The sequence below is a fragment of the Cupressus sempervirens genome, chromosome 6, assembly GCF_028749045.1.
Source record: "Cupressus sempervirens isolate cs-2001-9-10 chromosome 6, ASM2874904v1, whole genome shotgun sequence".
In the NCBI taxonomy this organism is placed as follows: domain Eukaryota; kingdom Viridiplantae; phylum Streptophyta; class Pinopsida; order Cupressales; family Cupressaceae; genus Cupressus; species Cupressus sempervirens.
In genome coordinates, this window is record NC_143123.1 from 51,628,525 (window position 1) to 51,652,520 (window position 23,996).

Sequence of the window (23,996 nt, forward strand, 5' to 3'; positions counted from 1 at the left end):
CCTGGCTAGCATTCTGATAGTGTACAATATTTCTTCTGTGTCTCCAAACAAAAGTATTTAGGGATGAAATAATATCCTCTTGGTCGTCTTGAAAACCAAGGTTAGGTTGGAGCACTGAAACCATGTTTTCATGAGGTAGTACCATTTTTCCTCATGACATAGGTTTTTCTGATCAAGCGACTGTTTGTTTCCCTAGCAGAGTTGCCAAAAATCTGTTGGTAAACAGATTGTCCTTTTAAATAAACTCTCCAAATGCCCAATTCTGAAAGAACAATTAGATGCCAACAGTTGGATAATCTATTATGAGATTGATAGATTTCCTCTATATTGGAAGGTACAACTCCCTTATGAAATGATATGCAATGAATTTTTTTTATCTCTAATTCCTATTGCGGGGTATGTTCTTAACCGGAGAACAGTAGAGGAAAACCGAGTTCCACCCAGGCAAGTGAAATCTCAAGCGGAAATTAGATGCAAAAATGTTGTGTTGTGATCTTCACACTCTTATGAATTTCTCAACAAAGCAATCATGATAGATGCAAATATGAAATGCAATGCAAGCTTAACTATGCAGATGAAACAACTAATAGATGTTTGAACCCTCACAGTCTTATGACTTCTGATGCACAACAAAATATCACAACGATTAAGAAGAAATAGGATGGAATGCATACAAACAAAACACTTAACGGAAATATTTCCCATGACTTGTTTCAACTCTCTGATTGCTTTACCAGTTCTCTTAACAAAATGAAACTTTGTTCACTTAATTACTTCAACTTAACATTTATGGAAATATAACATACAAAAGAAGAAAGCAAACAGTGAAGAAATGGCACAAAGCTTAGTTGTCTCTGCAACAAGATTCACACCAAAAATTTGCCGACCCTTCATTAATCATTTAGCCCTATACATATAGAGATGAGAGATGACCATTACAATAGGAATACCAATCGGTTCATCTCCTCAGAAGACAAATGACAAGAAGTTAATTTTTCATTTACAAAATCAAAAGAAAATAAAAAAGAGACATTATTTTGACCTTTTCCCCTTTTCCATTTTTTCTCTATATGCCTTGGCAGCAACTATAATAGGAATTAGCTCATCATTTCTAGACATGTGTACATTGGTGAATCTTAAGAGACATTTTGAATGCTCTCGAGCTAATTCTTTTACAGAATTCATTTGACTTTTTAATTCTTCAGTTGCCACATGTATGCATCCGCTCAAACTCTGTAAATCTGTTATTCTATTTTGATTATTAGGAGTGATGCTTGACAGGTTACTCAAATATACAGAGAAGTTATTTTTCATTACTTCTATTCCAATCATCTCCTATTTGAATTGCATACCTTGAAGCCATTCAAACAGGGGCTCATTACCCTTCTTCAGAATCTTCGCTTCAACTGCTTCTTTTGCCTTCATCTGAATAATCATCTTCAGAAGGGAAACACACTCTTCACATCTTCCTCTCTCAGTGGCCAGAGTATGTTGATTAGATATGAGGTTATCATTCTCAGTCTCTAGTTGAATGATAATATTTCCAATTTGATCAATCAACATAAGTCCATCCGAATTGAGCTTGTCAATCCATTCCTTTTCGATCTGACCAAAATGTTGATCTTTTTGCAACTGGGAGATGAAGGCTTGTACTTCCTCTGTCGTGGGATTTTTAGTAGCAGGTACACAGGTAATAGTTGCCAATGGGACAACTAACTGCCTAATGAACCTCTTAAGCTCTTCTATCTCAGATTTCATTCTGATTTTTGACAACTTGAGATCTTCCAATTGATTTTCTATGATCTCATTACCCGATCTCCATAGGCCCACCTTTGTATTGTGCTTGGCTTCTCCAAGATCAATGGAATGCAGAGTAAAATCTCCAGGATTCAGGTCTTCAATTCGCCCTGCCTTACTGGGTTTGGCAATCTCCATGGTCAGATGTCCTATTTCTGGATCTTGCCCCAGAATTGACAAAGTTTTCTGCTTCTTGACCTTTACCATGGCAGAACCAGAGCGAACTGCCTAAGATACAATCTCCCTTGTAGGAATATGTTCATCTTTCCTTTTCCTTTTTCTTTCCAGTGAGTCTTCAAGCTAGGACTCTGTTCCAATTACCTTAGAAGTTGCTCCTAATGATTCGATGCTAAACATCTTCTTCTTCGTTGGAGTCTTCATCATTATTTTCATGGAGAAAGGATTCTTTGAATCTCTTGAAAGAAGTCTAGATGAGCTTGGATCTTTTTCCTCCCCTTGTGTTCCTCCTTCAGCCTTGTCCAATTCAGTGGATTCACTACTACTAGAGTCTTCATCTTTAACCTCTACTACCTGAATTGGAGAACCAAATGGCTACAAAATGGGAGTCTTCTCAGATAGAATAGGACTATGATGAGGAGATGGAAGTGGTGTAGTATGAGGAGAAGGGACAGGTGTATTCTGTGGAGATGGAGATGGGGAAATGTGAGGAATGAAGATTGGAGGAGCACCACTATCTTTTTCCTTATCAGTCTCTTTTTCTTCATCAGTAGACTGGGTCCCAATAACTAGCAGAGAGCCACCTTGACATTTCAGAGATATAGGAATTTTCTTCTCAGGTGGCTGATCTCCTCCTCTTGTGGGCATAGCTAGTCCTCGAGTGGCTGATATTGATACATTGGGTGTGGCACTATGAGAAGAAGTGGGAGTGGCAGGGGTTGGAGATTGCTGAGAAGTTTTTCGCTTACTTCGGTCCTTCTTGGCTGTCCACTCTACCCATTTTCCTATTCTTTTGATGATCCTAGCCACCATAACATCGAGATCTTCATCTATATTAGTGTAGGGCTTTGAACTGCCTGGGACATTTCTCAACCTTGTTAAATATGTATTGCTATACATATTCTAGCCATCATCCTCTAGCCCTTCTATATCCAAATTGATACCATAAGTTCTTACCTGATCCACCGTGAATCTAGAAAAGGCATGATCTCTACTCTCAAGCTCATCTTTACAATTTTCCTAGTAGTCTTCTATGGTGGTGATATGTTTGATCGTGTCTCCAATCTGAAGCACATCTCAAGTATACCCATTCGGGTCAAACATGGGTCTCAAAACTTCATACTCTTATAATTTGAATCTTCCTTCAAACACTTTTACCATGTCCTTAGCATCTGACCTAGATTCGCAACTGTAAGCTCCAACCTTCATAGGGAATTCATATCCCTTCTTTCGCAGTTTGGCACTTAACCCGTTCACTTGGAGAGCCTGTCTCACGATCTCCATCAACATGATCATGTCATCCAAGTATCTAGGCATCTTCAAGGGAAAACCATCGAATGTTGCAAGACGCAAATAGGAGAAAGATGAGAATTGTATAAAAAAGCAACCAAACTGACTGATTACCACCATTGCTTTTGGGCTGAATCTCTGCTCCAGACACCCTTGAAGTTCCTTGCAAATTCTCATAGTGAATGCATCATTAACTCTGATAAAATATGTATAGCTATTTTGTAGCTGCAAGCATGGGTAAAATTCATAACTTTTAACATTTTCTGGCGCATCCTCAATTCTAGGGAGGCCTGGCCATAGCTGTAAGGAAGCCAGCATATATATCAGAAAGGAAGACATATAAAATGAATTATAAAACTTGGTTGCACTGAGAGCCCTAGATAATTTCTCACTGACCTCAAATTCCCAGTCAATATACTGTGAATCCGAGCAAATAATTTGCTCCAAGAAAAAATATTGATCTACAAAATTAAAGGCATCTGCCTCACCTTTGAGTCGATGCAAAAGAACCATAATATCCATAATCTCTGGCTTAAGATTAGTGCCAAAAAGGGTTTTATGAACCTTACTCTTGACTCCCCTCAGTTTCTAGAACCAAGACTTCATGATTTCTTTCCTCCATACCATCTTTTTCAAAGAGAATTCTGATATGGCTCCTCCAACTGTCAGTGTGGAGAACTCCTCATGTTCTAGGATTCATAAACAGTTCACCACTGCTTGCCTATCAACTGAAATTAATACACTCTGATCGGGCAACAAAATCTGCTTAGTGTCTGGATTGTAATGATTGATACACTCTACAATCAACTCCTGAGCTTGAACTACCACAGGAAATCCAGCTTCCTCCACCAATCCACTCCTGCGGAGCTTCTCAGTAATAGCATGAATTGGTTTAGTCCTTATGCTACTCTAAAAATCTAGAATATTATAAAAGCGGAGTGAAGTATCTGTGATGTTCTGCCATGTTGATCGGACTCCACCCAAACCATCAAATCCAGAGAAACGAGCCATTTAATCAAACATATGTAGACTATGAAACTTGAGAATGTAAATGATTGTGAGAAATAGCTTTGCGTGTACTGTATTAGCAATGTTCAATTTAACAGCATAACGATTCAAAGCAAGAAAATGGTAATTTGAAAATCGGTTATACTATTCTTTATATAGAAACCACAATTTACCCGTTAAGTTTTTAGGATCCGCGCCACACAAGCGAAATAAATGATTAATCCGTTAGACTGATGATTATAACGGGTTCCTCCATGTCTTTTCACTTTTCCGTTGGCTTAATGGTAACTTCCTTTATTACTGACTTACTTCCCCATTTTAACCTCGTTTTGAAAAAACCAAAACGGAGTACTCCCTAGGGTGAAATCCGCTCAGCTCGATTCTGCATTTAGAATCCTTTTCAGATGTGAGTATTTACTTTCCTTGTATCCTTTAGGCTTCTAGTGATTAATTTGTTACATAACCAAGCCTGCAAGATTAATTTTCTGGACAATGCGGAAAATCGCCTCTGAAGGTAGAGACTCTGCAAAGGAGGAGGCAATTTCTAATTTTTCGCGAAGCCTCCGTTTAGTTTTTTCTGTCTTAACTATTTCGCTTTAAGCCTTCGGAGAATAGAAAAAGTACTTCACCAATGGAGGTGGGGCCCACTGACTTCCTTTACTTTCTTTAGCTATGCCTGTTCGAAAAATTGACTTCTTGGTGCGAAAGCTTGTAAAAGGAGAAGCTATTTTTCAGTTTTCCGCAAATCTTCCTTTTACTTATCTCAATAGGTTTTAAATCATTCATATCACTGAAACATCCCAAACTTTTAGATGATCTTAAGCAAAACATAACTCTTCTTTCTAAATTCATCCAGTAGACTGCATTTACATTTTTGGTGGAGTTTCACCTTTCGGCTACGAATATCCGCAGGATGGGAAGTCAGTTCTGAGTTTTCTGCCAATGCCTTTTCTGAACACTTTGGCAATTTCTGAATGATTCCCGTGCTAGAATATGATGATAATCAACTGACTCGTCTATAACTTCACTCACCTTTCCATTTTGAAATCTGCAAATCATATTTAAAACTCATTGCGGAATTTTACCTTCAAAGTGCAAAAATCCACAAAAGGAGAAGGCAAAACTGAAATTACTGCCCCTTCATCTTTCTTCATATTTGGTTCGTATAATCTGCAAGTAAATTTATCTAAAGTAGTATCCTTTGAGAATCTCCATCGAGTAAGGATCTAGACTACCCAAATGAACTATGACCATGAGGAAAACCCATCCAGCTATACAATGTGCGAGAAGGGGGAAAGATGGAAACCCGATGGAGACAATCATCACCTAAAGAGGAAAGACTTATTGACTTGACAAGACCAAATATGATGAAACATTTACTTTGCCAAATTACTACGGGACTAAAAAGTGGGGCAACACGACACAATCCTAGCAAGAATCAACACTCTGAATGAGGCTAAAGACATGCAAAATATTCTAGAAACATATACTAAAGCATTGGGCCAAAGAATTAATGTGAAAAAATAAGAAATCTTCTTCTTAAATACACCAGAGGAAAGAGAACACCTGATATGCAACAAATTAGGATTCAAAATGAACACTTTACCATTTAAATATTAGGAATTTTCCTAGACAAAGGTAACAAGACTAACCTAGGATGGGAGCACATCCTAGGGAAAATTGATAACCAAACAGAGACTTGGAAAGGAAGATGGTTGACCACGGCTGGGAGAACTACTAAAATTAAAGTTGTTTTATTGGCTATTCCCCCCTATCAACTCTCCTACACACAATTACTTAAGAACATAAACTTAAAAATTCAAAAGAAAATTTGAGGCTTCTTTTGGAATGGATTAGAGGATAAAAAGAAGGTAGCTCTACTCAACTGGGACAAAATTTGTAAACCCAAAGAAGTTGGGGACCTAGGAATCAAAAACCTAGAGTTGTAGAACGAAGCATTAGGAGCTAAACAAGTTTGGAGACTGTATCAAGAATAGGATAGAAAATGGGCCAAAATTATTTTTAACAAATACCTCAACTCATCAGATAGCACCTCCTTATTTAGAATTAGAGGGCCCCCTAAAGGCTTAGCAGGTTGGAACTTCCTCGTCAATTGTGGACATCTGATATCCAAATACCTTACATGGGATATTGGGAAAGGATATGAAGCTCTATTCTAGGAGGACTCATGGAATGGACATCCACCTATTAACAAATCAAAAATTACCCTTGAAGCTATAACTCACCTCAAGACAGTATGGGGTTCAAAAGTGAAAAACTATATACAAGAATTCTACTCTAAGTTAGAAAAGAGTTGGAAATAGAAACCCCTCACTAACTGTGGGCTCAACCAGGTAGATCAAGATATTCTAGAATACATCCTTAAAAAAAATCTGATTTCAATTAAAAATAGGGAGGACAAACTAATTTGGGCAGCCTCTAAGGATGGAACCTATAAAGTCAATGAAGGGTATAGAATAATCACAAATTCTCAGAGATGGAATGTTAGCACCCTCCCAATAAACCTATGCTAGGATTTAGTAGGGCTTCCCAAAGAAAATATATTTCTTTGGGCAGCCATGCAGAAGAGAATACTAACAATAGAAAAAATTTAAAAAATGGTTCTCGAAGGTTCCTCAAGATGCATACTATGTAAAGAAAGTGAAGAAACAATAGAACATCTCTTATATCTTTGTAGATACACTTAGGAATGTTGGAGGTGGCTCAAATACAAACTCAAGTGGACATTCCCCTTAGCTGGTAATTGGCTAGATCACCTAATTAGTGGCTAAAAGACCCCCCTAATAATATATATGGGAAACTTTGGAATATCACCCAAGCAATCCTAACCTAGGAGATTTGGAAAGAAAGAAATTGACGCATTTTTCAAGATCAAGATCTTAATTTGCAAACTCTCCTCACAAAAATTGAAGTCACTATCATGGAAGTTATGAATAGTGACCTAAGGAAAAGACCAAAAGAAGAAGGATCATTTATAGAATGGGATGTAGAGATTAAAAAACTATGGCCTCTCATCATAAATCCTCCTCTCTCTTACAAGAAGAAAAATAATTTAGCTAGGTAAGCATGTAAATGGGAACCACCACTGATAGGATGGAAGAAACTAAATTTCAACGAAGTTTCTAGAGGCAATCCAGGCAAGGCAGGCATAGGATGTATTGTTAGGGAAGAATCAGGAAACTAGCTAGCAAAATGGACTAAGCCACTGGGAGTAACAACCAATAACTTAGCAGAATTAGAAGCGATAGAAGAAGGTCTAAAAATATGTAGTAGCCTTAAAATTAAAAAGATTATAATTGAAGGAGACTCATAGATAATATTAAATTCTCTCAAGAAATGGGGAATGCCAAACTAGATCATAAACTCCAAACTAGAAACAATCCTTAAACTTTTAGAAAAATTTGAAGAGGTAAGATTCTTGCATATCTACCGAGAAGGAAACCTGGAGGCAGATAGCCTAGCAAATAAAGGCACTTATGGAGAAAATCAATTAATATTTAATCAAAGTGATCTAGGATAACTTTTTAATGTATTTTTTATCCCTCCCAACTTCTTACAATATAATGATTTTAGTTATCATTGAATTGGGCCCCCTACCAGATTATGATACATATCTTTCAATCGTGCATAAAAATCTGCTTAATTATGAAATTGAGTGACATTTCGAAACCCTTTTGGGTGACTATGTCATCATTTTGGGTTTTAGATTTTTCCTTCCAAAATCTATAATTAGTGGATTTTGCTTTGAATCTTTAATCTTCATTGTAGCTCTTAGGTTTCTAACATTGTTTCTCCATGGATACTAATATTTGTCTATATCATGCTTTCAAAAATCACACTATGGCTTTCTGTGGTCCTGTTAAACAAGAAAGATGGAATAGGATCTTTTGGCCAATAGATGACATCAGTCAAATTGTAGTTAGTAGAGCTTTGGGTGAGGGGGTTTTCAACTACGATTATTCATGGAGAACAAATAGTGACATTCTGGGGCAATGGGTAGGCTGCCTTGCTAGGGCAAGGGTTGAGAAATGGGACATTGTTAGGCTCAGCTACAACCTTTTTGACCCCTGTTGGTTGATAGGGCTAGAGATCGTGGTAGCTAACATTGATGAAAGGTTGCAAATCCCCCTTCTAGAAGCTTACATGGAACATGAATTGGGAAGCCTAGAACTTGCACGTAGCCATAGGCATCTGTGTCTGGTCATCAGAGATAACATTCAATTTTTTAGAGAGTGGTCTAGGTTGGAAGCAAGCATCAACTTCTTGTTGAGATGGAGAGGAATTATTGAGAATCCTAGTAGAGAATAGCTCTTGAATTATCTACGGGCCTATGATGCATACATCCATCCAAATGTGGACCTCTCTAGCTTAGAAAATGTGGAATTCTATCTCCTAAATCATGATAAATCCAATAGAGGTAGGACTACCTATGACGTTCCATCAGGTTCAAAGGCCAAAAATCTACATGAAGCTTCAGAGATTATAATGGTTTTTAAGAAATAGAATTGATAACTATAGTTATAGGTTTGGGTCAATTTTGTTGTATTAATCTGATCCAGTTAAGTATAGGGTATAGAATCTACATCTAGGTTTAGTTTTTCTACTTTAGCTGCCTACTTTCCCTTTGCAAATTTAAAATCATGTATAAGTTAGTTGTAAGGCTACATTTTATAAGCAGTCTTCCCATTTGTTCGTTGCTTAGCTTTCATATAGTTTTTCTCTATAAAAATTGATTTCAAGAATATATTATGATCATTACTCGTTATTTATTTCTCTCACATTCATGAGTTGGTATTAATGGCCTTTGTGATCTAGGCTCGCAGATCTCTTTTTGGTCTATTTTTTCAGTTCTACTATCATTATCACACGTGTCATCCTTTCTTTTTTAGATCGACATTTTCCACATATGGTATTTGATACCTTTCTATAATAATTAAACATGTTTTTTTTTTAGTAGACCATTTTTTCTTCAACTATGTTTGGAATATACAACATTTTTTCCTTGACTGTTCTACCCTATATGATATAGCTTACTTTCTAATTTTAGTCTTATGGAAGCATTCTGAGCGCTAATTTTCAACTGCTATTTGTTGGGTTATGCTCCCTTCAAATTCTTTAATGCACTAACACATTATGATATATGTTAAATCATGTTTTTTTTCTAATTATTAACATTGCTTGATGTTTAATTTGTGATGTCTTATAAATATCAAGATGTATAGCTTAACTCATATTATGCAACATCCAGAGCTCAAATGGATTAAAAAGAACAACTCTTTCAAGCATATTTTTTGTAATTATCATGTCAAATTGTTTGATTATTTTACACTGGGGTATGCCCCTTTTACTTATGTATAATGTAGAACTTCGGTCCCAGGCAAGACTAGAGGTTTTCTTACTCCATTCTTTCCTACCAATGCTCGTTAGAACAAAGAAATTCCTGTAACCATTTTAACTTTATTAATATAATATAATAGAAGGCTTTGCCCATTTACTGATTTTATATATATATATATATATATATATATATATATATATATATATATATATATAATTTAACATTAATCTAAATCTAAATTTAAATATTTAATAAATTATACTAATTTAATAATTTTAAATTATTAAGAAAAAACTATCTAAAAAATCATATTAAAACATGTGAGTTTAGAGGCCCACTGGCTTGCCTTTAAAAGGTCACTGTAGCAGCCAACTATAGTCGCAATAGAGTACTGTTGCATCAGCAATAGGTCTGTCATGTGCTCAGCAAAAATTGTCGATGTGGGAAAAAGAAGAGGAGGGGAGGTGGGAGGTGATGGCCCACCTCCCACTCACAGTTTTTTTTTTTTATTATTATTATTAAACAAACCAAAATCGTAGATCCCCCCCCCCTCCCCAATTACGATTTCAATTTGATGATTTTTTATAAAAAATTATATGTGATAAAAATTACCACAGTAAATAATTTACTATGATAGGCAAGAGCCTAAAGTACAATGGTAAATTGTGAGCCTCTTAATTGGGAGGTCTTGGGTTCAAATCTACTCAAGATTAACTAATAATTGAAATAATTAATCACAACAAATAATAATAATTAGCCTTGGCTTTGGCCTCTTATAGATCAAAATAATAATAATAATAATAATAATTTACTGTGATAATTTTTATTAACATATATTTTCTTATTTTTTAATATAAAATTATGAATTAGATCTGATAGGGAAAACCCAAATAACTAATCAAATTTTTTGCATTTTATAAATTGATTTCTTTTCCAAACCCTACCGAGTAAAATACCATTATATTAAATTAACAAAATGAGAGTTTCTAAAATCTCAATTCTCATATACAGATAATCTCATAATGAAGAACAATTAAAATTTAGAACAAGGCTTCAATTTAATTCATTCATTCATAGACATATTTAAGAACAAAGAGCAGTAAATTTCAACACAAGGGTTTCAACCAAACTAAAAATTTTGAAAATAAATTTATCTAGACACGAAGAAGACAAGAATTCGAAGAATGGAAAACTACTATGCAAATAACCCACAAGATTCTACCTGGATTTGATGCTAATTAAACAATGCACGGAGCACACATGTATTCCATTTTCTTCTGAAACCCTTCTTCTCAGAAATTGCTCCTCTAAATCCTGGTAATCGAGAAATAAACTCTAAATCTCTAATAAAGAGTTTTTTCCCCAATTTAGGGCTTCGATTGTGCAATTGCGCAAAAACCCTTTATCCTTTATTATTTTACTATATTTTAATTTTCATGTGCAATCTTTTGCAATTTAATTAAAATATCTTTATTAAATCTATTTATTTCTTTCTCTAATTAATTCTTGAAACATTTTTTTTATATAAAATATTTATTAATTTAACTAATAATAATATTTAGAGTTTATTTTAAAAATAAAACACGTAAATATTTTATTATTAAATTAAATAAATATTATTATGCAAAAATTAGAATTTTAACTATATCTTTAAATTTAATTCTTTTTATTTAATTAATTTTTCAATTAATTAAATATTAAATTTTCTTAATAAAATTTTCATTAAATTAAATCATTAAATAGTCTTTTAATTTAATTTAATTATTATAGAAAATCATCACAGATCCACAAGATGAACTATGAAAACCTATAATAAAGTATAGATAACTAGATCAAACTCAAGGGTTATAATCACAAATTTATGTTACTTGACAAATTTTGAAGGGTAGACAACTCATATACCTGTCCTACTTTCTAGGGAAATTGGCTTAAGTTTAGGATTTGGACTCAAGAATTATCTCCCCTCTTTTACCATTGAGATACTGTGATAGGGTACGCTCATCTTGGAAATTCAGGGAAGTCGATACCTAGTACCTACAATCTACATATAATTCACGCATGTACATACACACATATTCTAAACTAAACATGCAATAACAAGAAGTGGTGCATTGTGTAGATCCTACTAGCGACTACGACTCCCTCCCTTAATCATATCAGAAACATCATACATAAAGTAAAACATATAGGTACACCATACAAATGCAAGTATTGGGTAAGTATCCATAGAAAGCACATATAAATAATCCATCTAACTATCATCATGAAATAATTGGAATCATTGTATACAATCATCATCATCGAAGAATAATGCATACATGAAATAACTAGTACCAAAGTAACTTATTATATAATCAACTGAGTATGAAATAATATCCAACAATCTAGAAAGAAAATGTCATTGATCATCAAACACAAACATAAAGCTGGCCTAAAAGAGTTTGACAATAATAACTGAAAAGTATACTAGGGGTAGGCACTATATTTGAGGTGCATTTTGTTTCTGGAAATTGTAAAAGGCTATGAATATAAGTAGTGTGGTAAATATTCCATCTCTTCTCTGCAGCCAACAATTTGGCATCTTTTCTTTACTTTTTACAACTATAAAAAATAATCAAGTGCATCTTAACAACGTAAGGAATTTATTCAAACTGCATATATAATAGCACCATTCAAATGAAAGGGTCATTGATGGTTTCATTCAACTCAATTTTTTAATTCAATTGACCAATCAACTCATAGAATTTAAAAGATTAAAAGAAAACTAAAATGTTTATATCTTTTTCTATTTTTTCATTATTTTATAAATCACATTTTTAATTCATTCTATTGGACCATACTATTTTTGGTAATTCATTTTTCTTCAACAAAAATAAAAACATTTTCTAACAAGTCTGTCATGCATTAATAAATGCATTAATTACAACTTTATCCTTTCCGCATTTGTGACAAGTTGATTGGATTTTTCAAAAAAATTATCATTTTATCTTCCACCTCACACCACTTTGGACAAAAATGAATGTCTAATCAATATTAATTATCACAATCTATTTTTCTTAACAAGTTCAAATATAGAGTCAAATATTTTATATTTCTTATTTTAAATGTATTTATTAGTTTTACATTGATGTTTATGGGTGAGGACTTCACTCATCCTTTGGGAAGGGAAGAGAATTTCAGGGTGAAGGGCTTATTTGGGCTTGACAATGTAGTTGAGAACCTTGGAGTATGGGCTCCATTGTATGCCATAATCATTCATATCTTTCTTTGGGGGTGATAAGGGATGTATGGTGGAGAGAGGAAGTTTATGGACTATTGGCTCCAAGAAAGCTATAGTTGATGGTAGTGTGTTTGGAAATTTATTGTGAAGAGGAGGATGATTGGGAAAGCCCCAAAAGGGCATGAACATTTGCTGATTGTGAAAGCCCTGAAAGGGGATGGAAATTACTGATTATGAATGCTCCAAAAGGGCATGGAAATTGTTTATTGCAAATATTGTTTGATATGGCAAGTCTCCTATTTGAAAAGCACACCTTCACCCCAAGTTTATGGTTCCATTTGTGAACCATTGTGAGAATACCTTGGGTTGGGATTGTTCTAGTATTTTATTGTGATGTTTATGCATTTGCAAGATTGTATGTGGTATCCCATTTGATCTTTGTGTTCCCCTTGCTCAGGGGTGGTCTCTTTGGAGGCCTATGGTTGAGAGGAGAGTATCCATGGCCCTTGTTGTTTTTTATTTTGTATTTGTAGATTTCGTGCTTAAGGGAGCAAAGGTAAAAAAAAACTTGGATTGCTTAATGCATTGGTGTGGTATCTTGTAGTTATATGATGCACTTACAAGAAGAATCTCCAACTATGTTGCTGTGTATTTTAGTTGTGAGGGTGGAATGTCCCTCTTATGAACATTATTGTGAAGTGTAACTTCTTGAAGGAATGATAAACTTAGGAGATCAATGTAGGTAGTTGCATTGTAAGATCAATCACATTTATTAGTTGTATTGAAATGGAAGGATTGATACATTAGAATAGTCATAGATGAAATGTGAAAATATGTCTTTCAAGGGATAGTCCATGGTTTAATACTTATGCAATGACTATTCATTATTGTCTTATGCTAAATTGAATCATTAAGAAATACAAGATATTGTATTACAATTAAATTGTTGATGTACATAAATTCTACCAAGCATTAGGTTATCAATAGATGGCATTCAAGTTTAATTATTCATAGTAAAGATTAGTCTAATAGATTCATATTGATCTTATTTCTAATGCATTTTATGTATTAAGTTCATTGTTTAAGTGGTTTAAACAGGTTCATTAATCTAATTGATTACATGGAAAACATTAATATGACATCATAAGAAAAAAGTGATGTGAGAATGTATTTCACTCTCTAGAAAATGTTGTCAAAGACTCCAATACAAACCATTAAAATAATCCCCTCAAATATTCCTAGCAATCCCCTCTCCCTAGAAAACAATAACATAAAATAACTAGCACTTGCACCTTTGATGGTACAAGGGGTTACGCCGATAGTCTTATGTAATTTTGAGTATTTGCTTGAGTATGTTTTTTTATGTAATATGTTTGATTCAGTAGTGTCATTTTGATTTCTTCTTACACTTAGAATACAAACACTTTGTCTAAAGAGCTATCTGATATAGGTAGTCCTCCTTTTTTTTTTGCATATAATTGTATATGCATTGCTTTTCATTTTTTAGTATCTTTCAAATGTGGAAGCAAGTTGAGTACAAAGACCATCTAGTGTTTTTACTCTATATCTAGTTATAAAATTGCATCCTTGTCTTTCAATTCCACCAATATGAACCATTTCTTTCTATAGTGTGAGTCCCTAGGATCTATATATTATGATAGCCCATGACATGGTTAGTGGTAGTTCTCTTCAGCTTCCTAATGTGATCGACACCATTGAAACACATTTTGGCTCATCTTGAGTCCATGGTGGTCCATTTTAGTTTTCAAAATGTGGTGAGAGAAAAAACTCTCTATGATCCATGTGCCATTCTTGCTAATATGAGAAATGAAGGCCATCTTGTCATTTTCATCATCTGATTCATCTTTGATAGTAATGTAAACCATTTCATCTTCATCACTACTATTAGAATTTTTAGCCATGTAAAAAGATTTCTTACCTTTATCCTTGTTATCCTTGTAGATTTTGAAATCTTTCTTGCCTTTGTACTTGATGTACTTCTTTTCTTTTTTGCCTTCTTTGTTTGGACACCTTACAGCAATGTGAACAACTTCTTCACAAGAAAAATAGAGTAGAGGTATTTTCCTTTGTACTTTCCTTTGCCTTTAGGAAATCTTCTTGTAAGTAATGCTTAAATGGTTTCAAGATCATCATCAGAATCTTCCTCATCTTCATTGTTAGACTGCTTGCCTTCATATTTTCCACCTTTCTTTTTGAGTGAAAGATTAGTTTGAAATGCAAACTCAATGTCACCAGAGTTAGGAACATAGTTATCATAGTTATCTAACTCAAAGGCTATCAACCTTCCCACTAGTGCATCCAAAGTTATATCATTTTTGGGATCACATCTTACCTCTTGAATTGTTGAAACTCTAATTACATAAATAAGAAGATGAGTTTTGAGTACTTTTCTTACCACTACTACATAATCTATCTCTCTTCCTGAGGCTTTGATTGCACATACACTTTCTTTGATTCTTTCACTATATTTTATAATGTTTTTATCTTTTCTCATCTTCATTTGATCAAATTGACCTCTAAGACTTTCTACCTTGGCTCTTCTCACATTGGCATCTGCTCCATCGATATCTTTTAGCTTGATCCACATCTTATGAGTAGTAGCACAATCTTTGGCTTCATCAAATTTAGCATAATTGAGAGTAAAGGCTATATCAATCATCATAATATTATGATTCTTCTTTTCTATAATTTCTTCCACAATAAAAGTTCTAGTAGGTGCCTTATACTTGGTGTTCAGATATTTCAAGCCTAGGTCTCCAATGATTGCTAAATGTAGCTTCATGATTTTCTACCATGCTTTGAAGTTATCTCTGTTCAACTTAGGAATTTCCCTTTTGTAAGACATCTTGAACTTTATCTTAGGTCCTTAAAACCTTATTTACAATCTCCAAATGCTCTGATACCAATTGTTGGAAATGTAAGATGAGTAACTAAGATGGGAGGGGTGAATTAGTTACCACAAAAACAAATCCAATTCCCTTTAGATGTTAATACAAAACCAAAATCAAAACTTTTTTGTAACTTAGTTAGCACTAAATCACTCGGTAAACATAGTAACTCGGTTTACACTAATAATGATTGCCACTTAGTAAACACTTGGTTAATACTAAATATATACACTATTACTTGGTTAACACTAAGCATGCAAACCATATGATATTAAGTGTGATTAACCTTAATTAACTTGGTTGTAGAAACATAAAGCAAATAACATGAACACATGATACACCAAGATTTAACATGGAAACCCAATTTGGGAAAACTACCAATTCCAACTAATTACTATTTTTCACTCTTCTGAAGTGAGCCCTATTAGGAGCCAACCATGTTAAAGATTACAAAACACGCTACTAGGTGTGACCTTGTTAGAGGATTTAGATCACACTATTAGGAGTGGCCTTGTTAGAGGTCTTTGGACACTTCAATCTAGAAATGTCACCTTGTTAGAGGATTTGACAAATAGCTCTTAAGATAGATTTGTTAGGAGATTTGATACACTACTACAATTATTAGAGAGTAATAATGACTTGACCTAATTGTTGATGCAAGTGACTTGCTGATTTCAGATCTCTATTGTGGCTTAATTACTCGATCCTCCTTGATTAGATTGTTCTTTATAGCTCAGTCAACTAGGATACTCTTCTTAGTCTTCTAATTCACATCCTTTATTCATCTTTTTCTATTCTACATATTGTCTTCTTCAACTCTCAACTTGACCTTATACTTATATGAGTTACCTTGTCAAGTCAGCTTGAACATACTTATATACATTCAATACTCAAACCTTAAGTTAGCTTGAACTAATAAAATAATCCAACTGACTCAATATGCCTATACAAGAAAATCCTTCATTAGCTGATCCAGCTCAGTCAACACTAACTCAAACAATACTTTCCTTTGGTAACCAAGTGAACTTAGTTAACATTGCATCCTAAATTGAATTTCCTTTGGTAACTAGTGAGCTCAGTTAACATTAGTTCTAGGCCAACTTCTCTTTGGTGCCCAAGTGAGCTCAGTAGACACTGAATCCAAGCCAACTTCTCTTTGGTGTCTGAGTGAACTTGGTAGACACTGACTACATGTCAACTTCTCTTTGGTGCTTGAGTGAGCTCGGTAGACACCAACTCTGTATCAACTTGATTATCTCTACAACACTTAACAGACACTAGAAAATTTCTTCATCGCCCGAGTGAGCTCAATAGACATTGACTAGCAAAGACTTGACATTTTGTGTAACATCAAAGACAATATACAATTGAACAATAATTTTCAAGAATTGGAACTCCTATTAATAAAATATTGTTGTTTCTATTGTATCTTTTCTTTTAGTTGTATGACTCGTTACTAGAAGGTTCCAACATCATCTTAACAGGTTATCCTACCATGAGATATGTCACATCCATGAATCCATATAAAATTACACACTATTTGAATCTAGCATGCACCCATAAATACACCTTTGAGTCAAAATCAAAATTAAAATTTATTTCCTTCTGTAGGATAAGTTTTTAAATGCATTACACAATTGACTTCTATATTATTGTATTCAAATACATTAGATTTTCATACTTTATCATCCATCCATGTCCATGACTTATATAATTGATCATACATATCATTCTAGGAACACATCGATTGTTGTAAACAAGGAATCAAAATAGGAATAACAAAAACAAATATATTATTCTCATTGAACATTTCTACAATGATAAAGTGTTTCCTATCAATAGAGTCAACCTAAGAGGACATGACCCTTATTATTTGATAATTTCTCTTGGGTATTTATATAATAGTCAACAATCCATGATAATTATTTGAGAAAAGTAAGATATTAGGTAAATCATAAAGGATCCTTATATAATAAAAAATATCATATCTCTAGATTAAATGATAGGTTTTTGCTTGCAAAATTTACCTAGATTTGTGGACTTAACCAACAATAGAGTTTATCGAGTTGTGATTTTAATGTACGATAATGAAAAATAGAAATTCAACTAAAAAAAAAATAGTAGATCATTTTATGTGACAACATATCACACCCCTCACATTATATTTCTAAATTTATAATCAATTATTCAATTATCATTTTTATCACTCTCATGTAATTAATTGAAATTAATTTATACTACATTATATAGATTTTACTAAATTAAAATATACATATTTTATAATATGTAAATGTAACCTATTGGGGTCACACTCATATCTATTAAAATATAAAAGTGAATACATTTATAGCCCTTGAATGAGTAGAAAGTAAGAAATGTATCTCTAGAAACTACCAAAATATGACAAACAATTATCCCTTTAGACTACCAATTTTTATTAACACCCTTGTAGCCATCTATGAACATAGAAAAAGACAATAAACTACTAAAATCACCTATAAACTAATATCATATGTGCTATAACTTTATATGTACCTAATAAATCCATCTTTTGACTTTCTGACATCCTCCTCCTCGACAATGTCACTCTCTTCTTTAGTCAATGTATTCATCCAAGTTCCATCCCCTACCTCAATTACTTTCACATAGCCTTCCAAGAAACTGATGTCCACTTGGACTTGATGCCTTTGCTCTACCATATCCATGTGCCAGCTCCCCACACCACAAACACCTCCAATGGAACATAATCCTCATCATTTAGATTTTTGCCCCATGATTTTTTCTAGTGTTAGAACTCACCCTTAGATTTGGGTTATATAATTCCTCTCAAACCTCTAGAGGTCACCAAGAAAAAAGTATTCTACTTGTGAGAGATTTCATCATCTTCTTCATTGTCTCATCATAGGACAACATGGAGATGAACATGGATGTGATATTCTAATTCACACAATACCTAATCATTCCCACTTAGGTATTTATCCCCCATCACTAGTCTTAAGGCATGCAACACCCACCTGTACTCTTTTTTCAAACACCTCCAAGAATCTTCATTCAAACATGTCATTCAATAATGACATGTGTCATTTGACAATGACACGTGTTATTTTCTTGACTTTCAAATAGATAAAGAAATTCACTGTAACTACTACAAGGTATGTAGTGGTGCTACCTTTCTATTGGATGCTAATTGACCTTAGCGTTATCATGGAAGTGTGTGAAATTGTACCTATCATGAGTGTAACACTGTCTCATAAATTCTCTATTCCATATTCTAATTCTAGCATAGGTTTAAGATGAAAGTGACACCATGGAAACATAATGTATTTCATTCATTTATTGATGTCCCCTTTGCACTTTCCATCATCAAATCAAATATAATTCTAACTTTAACATGCAACATCATTTCCCTCATGGTAAATGTGAAATGCTAAAAAATTCACCAATGAACTCATCTTTTCCTTGATTTGACATAACCACCCACCCAATTTAGTATTTTGGACTTGGCTCATATAGATTTCATTCACAATGAATTGGAAATCACCTTCTTGGTATAATCTTTGGTAACCTAATTTTCAAACCAAATTGAACCCTAACATTGTCACTTGAAAATACAACCCATTATTCAAAGCTTGATCTAGTCTATTTCTTACCATCCTTATAATGTTTTCTTCCTAGAGTTTATGATCACACATCCTACACAATCTTATCCTAGATTCCCCATTGATGTGACATCAATGTTAATTTGTTAATTTGTATTCAGCCCTCATATATATTTGAACTTTGATAATAAATTTACTATAAAAAAATATCTTCAAATTAAACATATACTTTTTTATTCCCAATTTTTTAATAAAGGAAGCATTAAGTAGGAATGGGAGTATGATGTTCATTTATTTGAAATTTTTTATCCTTGCAAATCAATCATCAGCGTCTTTCAAACTTAGGGTGGAATTGCCATATAGGCTCTACATATTTCTTTTTAAAACAAGAGCTCTATGCAAGCAGGAGTCCCTGCCTATTGGCATAAGATGGAAGAAATGTGAATTATTAGGGGATAGTATATGGGACCTATGAGTAGTTAGTATATTGGGGAATGTGCAAAGGAGAGTATATATGTGATTTCAAATGTAGTACAAAATGGGAGAGTATATATGTAAATTGAAATGTAGTTGAAAATGTATGGTCTCATTTCATGTAGGTGGTATATGAATTGTTAGGAATATTAGCTATAATGAATCAAAAAAGAAATTATGCTGGAAACTAATACTAAATTTAAATAGGTAAAGAATACAGAATACACATTAGTTAGCAGTGCACATTAATTTAATTGTCTATAAATTCATTTGTGTGAGATATAATGACCGTCACAAACTTGAATGGGAACACAAAAGAGTCCAAAGGTTTCTTAGTAGGTTGGTGTTTTAAAATCTTTTCCAAAATAATTATCTTTTTTCTCCCCATATCTAAAAATTCTCAATTGGTTAACCTAGTCCACAATTATAAACTATCTAGTCTAAAGTACAAATGCAAACTACTTTACCCAACCATGCAAAATAGCTTAACAATGTTTGCAAGTAAAATCCTAGCCATTTTGCTTAATAGTGTTTGCAGTGTTTGTAACATGTAATAAAGAAAACATCAATTTTCCAACTTGAACAAATAGGTGATTGAACCATGTATGTACTTTTTATATGATAAGTTTTTATTGTTTTATTTTATTTCTGTGTTTTATTTTCATTTTATGTGAGATACAAAATAGGTGTATTCATTGCAACATTGGTGAGTTGCATGCTTCATTTCATTTACACACTTGTAATAAGCCCACAGAAAACTTATTTCCCAAGACGTAGCTACTGTTGAATTGAAATTGAGGATAGCAAAAATTACAATTTGCTAAGACATGACATCCATTAAACGCAATGATCTCATATTGAATCTATTATATTCATGATCCATTATCATCAAGATAAGACTCTTGATGGGATAAATGTTTTCTTATATATTCCTGAATTTTCATGATTCGGAATAATGAGATAACAGGAGTGGAAAAGAAAATTTGGTCACTGGAGCAAATTGAAGTAGTGTGGTGGCTAAAACTGGAAAGGAAAATGCAAATTTCCAATGATCCTAATTAGAAACCCACATAAAAATCAGAAAAAAGGAAAATATATGTTATTATGCTCATATATATTCTTTGTATACATATTTCGAGCAGGGTGTGAAAAATCAAACTATTGCAGTCACTGATTATTAATCTCCTATCACAAATGATTATTCAACTGCTGAAAATAAATTCCCAGCTAATATCGAAAAATAACACAACTGCAACTTCACTTAAAATACGGAAAGAAATGCGCAACAGAATCAACACAATATTTTCGGACAAATTGTCCCTGGAAAAACCCCTAAGGGAAAACCAGTTCTACAGATGAGAAATTATATTAAACTTCAGCAAATCAAGAGATACAAAATTCCTTGCCTCACACTGGCAGAACTCCGACAACCTCCTAATTTCTCCCGCTGATATTTCTCACTACTATCCCTGCGCTAACACTGCGCCCTTGCTAACACTGCAAGACTGTTTGCTAACACTGCAAACTGCTTCACAAAAGCTTCTTCCTGTGCCCTTGCTAACACTGCAAGACTGTTTGCTAACACTGCAAACTGCTTCACCAAAGCTTCACACTGTGCCCTTGCTAACACTGCAAGACTGTTTGCTAACACTGCAAACTGCTTCTCCAAAAGCTTCCTTGCTAATACTGCAAGACTGTTTGCTAACATTGCAAACTGCTTCTCCAAAAGCTTCCTCACTGTGCCCTTGCTAACACTGCAAGACTGTTTGCTAACACTGCAAACTGTTTCACCAAAGCTTCTTCGCTTACTCTCCAAATGCCCCCGAGACCCCTTTTTATACTACTCTCATTGGTAAACCAACGACCGAGATTAAATCAAACCAACGGCTGAGATTAAGACAACTCAACAACCAATAATAGAATTGGTTGCAAGGTGTCCAAAAGAGAATCTCTAAAATTAGTAAATAATAACCATTTACTAATTTTTGGCAAGTGGACAAACAGCTGTCCAAACCACCCATAAATACAACTGCTATTCATAGATAAGGACGAACAGCTGTCCAAGCTACCCATAAATAGTGCTGCTATTTTCGGGTCAGAAATAACAGTTGTCCGACTAACAATAATTAACACTCCCTCTTAGCGAGGAAGCTGTTCTGCATGACACCCATCTTATCTCTGAAGAAGATAAATTTGGCCTTTCCCAAAGCCTTCATCAGAATGTCTGCTACCTGCTCATCTATAGGTATGTATTGTAGTCGAACAACTTTCTTCAATCTGCACACGTGGGTCTCTTTGCTGTGTGCTACAAAGCCTTCTGGTTGTTCTATGTATACCTCCTCCTTCAACTCACCATTGAGGAATGCTGTCTTGACATCCATTTGATGGATCTGCCATCCCATCTATGCTGCAAGTGAGATTACAGCTCGTATAGAAGTATACCTGGCAACTGGAGCAAATGTCTCCTCATAGTCTATTCCCTCCTTCTGAGAGAACCCCTTTGCCACAAACCTAGCCTTGTATTTCTCGATGCTACCATCTGCATCGTGCTTTATCTTATAAATCCAGCATGATCCAACTACAGCCCTATCTGTTGGTCTAGGTACTACCTCCCACACATCATTCTGCATTATTGAAGAATATTCCTCAACCATAGCATCTCGCCATACCTGATGTTTTGCAGCTTCTTGATAGCTAGAAGGCTCACTATCTACCAACTGACTAACATAGTCATTGAACTTGGCTGGTTGTCTTCGTTGTCTAGTACTCTTCCTAAGAGCTCCCACAAACTCCTGAGTATCCCTTTGTGCACAATCTCTGATGAAGTGATATCTGATATCTATATGTTTAGACCTATCATCTGGATTTTCAGACAACTTGATGCAACTCTGATTGTCACAATGTATCACAGTAGTCTCAACCTTCTGACCAAACAAGGCTACTAACAACTTCCGAAGCCATATAGCTTCACATGTCGCCATGCTAGCTGCTATGTATTCTGCTTCTGCTGAACTTAGAGCCACAGACTTCTGCTTCCTGCTGAACCAAGATACAACTCCTGATCCCAAGCTGAAACAACACCCTGAAGTGCTCCTTTTGTCTGTTGTACTTCCTGCCCAATCTGCGTCAGTATAGCCTATCAACCTGATACCTTCACCTCGAACATATCTGATCCCATACTCGACTGTACCACACAAGTAACGTAGCACATGCTTAGCCGCTCTCCAATGCATTCTCTTTGGTTCAACCATGAACTGACTAAGAGAGTTTACTGCAAATGCTATATCTGGTCTAGTGTTGACCAAATACATAAGTGAACCAATCAACTGTCTATATAAAGTGGGATCTACATCTTTCTCCTTAGATGTATCGTCATGCTCTGTGCTCACATCCGAAACACCTGTCACTGTCTCACGAAGCAATCTAAGTGCTCCATGATGAATATGGCCCAACCTCCTATGCCATAGCTCTCCAAGATCTCTAGGATTATTGTTGCTCATAAGTGCCTTAGGAGTATCAAACTGCAATCTATAAAGGCGACCACTCCTAACTCCAATAGTTATGGGTGATTTCCAATCCTTGTGCTTAATCAACACATCTGTCCCTCTAAAGAGTACATTATACCCCCTATCCTGAAGAACAGATACAGAAATCAAATTCATACCTAAGCCCAACACATATAACACATCATGAAGAGGAATTATCTTTCCATTCTCCCTTTGAAACTGAACAGTCCCTTTCCCAACAGGGTTGAGTTTGGACAAGTTTCCCATAGAAATCTGGATGTTGGTGTCCTCCTCCTTGTAACTGGAGAAGTACTCTCTAACTCCTGTCATATGAAATGACTCCCCACTATCTATATACCAAACACACTGTGAGGTTGAGCTAACCATACAAGCTATGAGTGCAAACTCATCTTCCATTCTGCTGGAGAGTTCTTCTGCACTTGCTGAAGCTGCCACCTGCTTCTTACCCTTTTTGCTTTTTGGGCAATCACTGACATAGTGGCCAAACTCATGACATCCAAAGCACTTAACCTTAGAAAGGTCCTTCTTCTTCTTTTCACTTTGTGAATTTGATCCTTTGCTAGATCCCTTCTTTGCTTTCCCTTTACCCGCTAGGGCAACGTTCTCTTGTTCCACCTCATTTTTCTGACTCTTGTT